This window comes from Penaeus vannamei, chromosome 13, assembly GCF_042767895.1.
Source record: "Penaeus vannamei isolate JL-2024 chromosome 13, ASM4276789v1, whole genome shotgun sequence".
Classification (NCBI taxonomy): domain Eukaryota; kingdom Metazoa; phylum Arthropoda; class Malacostraca; order Decapoda; family Penaeidae; genus Penaeus; species Penaeus vannamei.
Window position 1 is genome coordinate 17,060,678 of NC_091561.1, and position 4,989 is coordinate 17,065,666.

At 35.9% G+C, this 4,989-nt stretch overlaps 1 protein-coding gene across 2 annotated transcripts in view; it reads right to left on the reverse strand.

Annotated features, from left to right (window-relative positions):
- LOC113815010 (microtubule-associated protein futsch) overlaps positions 1-3,853 on the reverse strand; it is a 342,403-nt gene extending 338,550 nt beyond the window's left edge. For both annotated transcript variants that reach the window (XM_070129051.1, XM_070129048.1), the window contains exons 1-2: positions 3,817-3,853; positions 2,326-2,415 (exon numbers count right to left, since the gene is read on the reverse strand). The gene's annotated coding sequence lies outside the window, so the exon portion shown is untranslated. The remainder of the gene's footprint in view (positions 1-2,325; positions 2,416-3,816) is intronic.
- Positions 3,854-4,989: the final 1,136 nt, after the last annotated feature.

Sequence of the window (4,989 nt, forward strand, 5' to 3'; positions counted from 1 at the left end):
ACTTGATATTGTAAAAGCGAATCCCAGAGTAAAAGAAAAATTGTACATTAACCCCTGCACTTTTTCAGAAAAGTGTAGTGTACCATGTAAATAAAATGAACGTTGTTACTTTTAAGCCTTGCACACCAAATGATACTGCACCTGCTGTGGGTGGAGACAACAGGAATGGGAATAAAAATGTGACATTCGCCGAGTTATTGGTTGTTGGTTATGAAAGCAAAGAAGCGGAGAACGCCTGCAATGTTATTCATCTGCAGTTCACCCGAAAACTGAATTCAAATTAAACCTGTAACACAAAGCAGAATGGACAGAATTGCTTGGTCTTACAAAAGAGGAAAAAGTTTGATGAATACGAGTTGTGGAGGCCCGAGGTTGGCAGTTCATGGACAAGTCCATCTTATAGTGCTGTTCACTTGTATAAGCCACGGAGGATTTACACATCCAAGCGACGACAGGGTAAAAGCCAAGGACGTAATACACTGGGCTGACACTCAGGAAAACAAGCATAACCGTTCTCTTATTCTCTGGTTTGTAAGGCAAATAATAGAGCAATTCATTATTTTAATCATCATTCCCTATTTCATTCCAAATGCGGCCTACAACAGAACCATCTACTGTCATTTTCTATACGAATGTTTAAGTAGCGCAGACTCGCCGGAGTGTGAAAGAAAGTCTTTTGTAATTTTCTCAGAGTCCCTTGTCAGGACAAAAGAACGGTAAAGCCAAGTAATCTTCGATTAGCCAAGTGAGCTAATTTTTAATATCAGAGAAAGATCATACACGCGTAACCAGACGCACGTACGCGGGCGCACACCTACACACAAATAAATAAACAAATACACACACACACAGAAGAAGGAAGGCTCATTTATTCTTTGGAATAGATTCTTACATAACCCATATAAATAGTCTAAAGCCAATAAAAGTCACACAGTCGATGGTACATTTACACTAATGTCCAAGGACCATTAGAAGCAATGTTCATACATCTTTTGAAAGCATGTTAACAAATACACACTCTCGAAGAAGGAAAACACCGCCACTGCATTAGTGTAAATAAACCTCGATTCCCTTAACTATTTGAAATTGTCGTTGTTGTCGTTATTACCATTACAGAAAATAAAATAATAATACAAATAATAACACCTTGACAACCGATGTGCATATTATCTTCGTGTTCCTCTTTTACGGGATTTAGCATGTCTTTGATATAAGGTATAAGCAATGTATCCGAAAAAAGTGCTTTATGAGAACCTAACATCGTCAAAAACAGATTCGTCAAAACAAATTCATCACTGTAAATTCACTCTACCTAATCCTCTAGAATTACTTTTGTGTCAGTCGAGAGCGCGTGCACTGGTGGCAACGGCAGTGGAATAGAGAAACAATTCAAAAGGTTGGAAGTTCAGTTCATATGGGAAATGAGACAGCTGTGTACTGATTGGCAATTAATGTTCACAGTATTGTTGTTACACTGATGCATCTCGATATGTATACCTTTGTCCCGATTCAATATATGCTGTGCGCTTTTGCACTTATTGTATTGCCATACGGACAAGTAATTCGGTTTTCATACTGATTAAATTGTATTCACTTACTGCACGGGTGAATCAAAGCTACATTATTCTCTATCTCTCGACGGTTACAATTTCAAAAGAATGCAAATTAGATTAAAACGAACATCCATCACTTTCTGCATTAACACTATACCCTTTATAACTCAACATGTGATAATAATTTCTTCGTAATATTTTATCATCATCATCATCATCATCATCATCATCATCATCATCATTTAAACACCATGGTATTTGCAGTTATGTAATTGCATGTGTAAAATATTTGGCTATGATTCTATTTGGGATTTTCATATTTGTTAGCATAGGTTATTTATGGATAAATGGCGGTATTGTGTATTGTGTATGAAAATACAACGATTCTATTGGCCTCCTAAGATGCTAAGACAACTGGTAAAATTCATATTCTTCTTATGTCACTGCTAAGATTTATTTTTGTTTTAATTTCGTCCCTTTTCTGCCGTTTTTTCGCAGTTAAGTTAATTTATTGCCTTTGTTGTCCCTGAGGTTCAAATTTACATCTGTTTTAAAGGACTCCCTATTTTACTTAAAGATATTTAAACCAGACACTGATCAAAAAAGAAAGTAGATATACGGCATCCAGTGACAAGATTGGATTTACACTCACAACATATACATTTCATTACAGATGTTATGAGGTGACAATCACAAAGTTTTTTTGTTTTTTTTTGTCATCCCACAACTGAGGTGATGCTAGGTAAATGTTTACGGTAAATGATATACTTACCTGTGGAGAGGTGCCTAGAAGTGCCGAATTAGGTGGTTTGGTGGACACGGATATATTTCGTTGCGATACACCGAACTGCTTATCATTAACCTGGAAATATATATATGATCTAAGGTTGGCATAGAATACGGGCCTTTGTATGCCTGTATTTCAACCACCCTATCTCTCTCTCTTTTTCTTCCTCCCCTCTACTCTCTCAAACGCACACTCACATACACACACTCTCTCTCTCTCATGTACACTCATACCCACATTCTCTCACTCTCTTTCTCTCTCTCTCTCTCTCTCTCTCTCTCTCTCTCTCTCTCTCTCTCTCTCTCTCTCTCTCTCTCTCTCTTTCTCTCTCTCTCTCTCTGTCACACACACACACAAACATTTACACACACACACACACGCACACGCACACGTACACGCACACGCGCACACGCACACGCGCACACGCACACGGACACGCACACGCACACGCACACGCACACGACCACGCACACGCACAACACACACACACACACACACCCACACACCTCTCCTCCCTCCCCTTTATCACTTTCTCTCTCTCTCTCTCCTCCCGCCATCTCTCTCTCTCTCTCTCTCTCTCTCTCTCTCTCTCTCTCTCTCTCTCTCTCTCTCTCTCTCTCTCTCTCTCTCTCTCTCTCTCTCTCGTTTTCTCTTTTCCCCCCACCTCTCTGTCTCACACACCTTTCATTTTGTGCGCCTGAAGTGGGAGGCGTCAAAATGGTGAAAATCCTAAGCAGGTACAACCATTCTCTTCAGTATAACTGTGTCACTATCACTTACACTCGGTGCTTGATAAGATATACGGTCAGAGATAAGCCTACTGTGCCACATGCTAGGTAATCTAGCCTTTCTAGAAAGATGTGTTGTCTTGCAACGCTTTGAAAACTATTTTGGTCTGTAGCAGATGTGCGACGACATTCTACCGTCTTCTGTTTCATACACAAGTATTTGAAGCTTACAAACATACACTGGAATTTTCTAGCTTATGGGCACAAACACTGCGATATTTATTTCTTAACTTGCGGTGTGTGTTTCAGGTTACAGCACTCCATATGTATTGCAACATAAAGATGCTGTGTAGTGATGGCTGATCGCTTAATCATTTCTTTTTGATTTCAGCAAACGACTTGCAACATTCAGCATTATTTTACATTTGTAAACGCATGTTGTATCATGTGAAATGCTATGATAATAATAATAATATTTCACCTACTGCTGACGCTGCAAATGCAACTACTTCTACTATTATTACTGCTGCTGCTGATGTTGCTACTACTGCTACTACTACTACTACTAACCTGAAGAATAACAATAAATCCTTTATGTTAACAAATATTTTCGATTTTATGTCATTAATCTCATAGAACTCCGACACGCCTAACTCACTGTCAGGGCGACTCATGTAAGACAAAGCAACCTTAAAGAGGGAAATGCAATAACTCCGTCAAAAAGATGCAACATGCAAAGGCAACTCACACTATATGAAGACATGTGGTGCTAGTCACGTTGTATCGAAAAAGACTTGCATCCAATATCTCACAACTGCTCTTGCTTATCTTCCTGGCACTCCATCTCACTTTATCTTTACTATCAGTGCCTCAATAAAGTCGATAAGATATCAGACAAGGATCCTCCTATCGAGTGATAAGATAAGTACTGTTTACGGGAACAAACACTTTGATAAATTGACTGATTATCAACGTATTGTAAGGAGAATGATAAGTCCATGTCTGGGTGCATTTGCCTGGCTGCGAGGGAGTTGTTTCGCCATCGGCACAATGACAATTATTTCACAAACAGTACGCGAGCGTGTGTGGCTGTGTGTGTGTGTGTGTGTGTGTGTGTGTGTGTGTGTGTGTGTGTGTGTGTGTGTGTGTGTGTGTGTGTGTGTGTGTGTGTTCATAAATATTGTTGTTATTATCAGTATCATTATTTTTTATACTAATTTTGTTTTTTATTATTAGTATTATCATTATAATACAAATAATAATAATTATTATTATCATAATCATTATTATTATCATCATCATATTCACTTTCATTATCATTATTATCATCATAATGTTTTACTATCTTTATTGTTATCTTTATCATCATTATTGTTATTGTAATTATTGATGGTGATAATAATTTTGTTGTCGTTATTCTTGTTATTATCATTATCATTATTATTATCAATTTATGTTATCATTGTCATTATCATTAACATTATCATTATTGTTATTGTTCTTATTACTATTACTATTATTGTTATTACTATTATTACAGTTATCATTCTTATCACTATTATCATTTTCAACATTCTCATTAGAATCCTCTTCATTGATATTATCATTATCATTATTATCATTATTATCATTATTAGTATTTATCATCGTCATAATAATATAATAATTATAGTATTAATAGTATCAATAATAATAATAACAATAACAATGATAACAATATTAATAGTATCAATAATAATGATAGCAATAACAATGATAACAATCTTAATAGTGATAATAATGATGATTATTATTGTCATTATCATTATTATTATTATTATTATTATTATTATTGCTATCACTAAAAACATTACTCACATTATTGTTATTACTATTTTAATTATTATTGTTATTATTATCATTATTTTTTATTTTATCATTT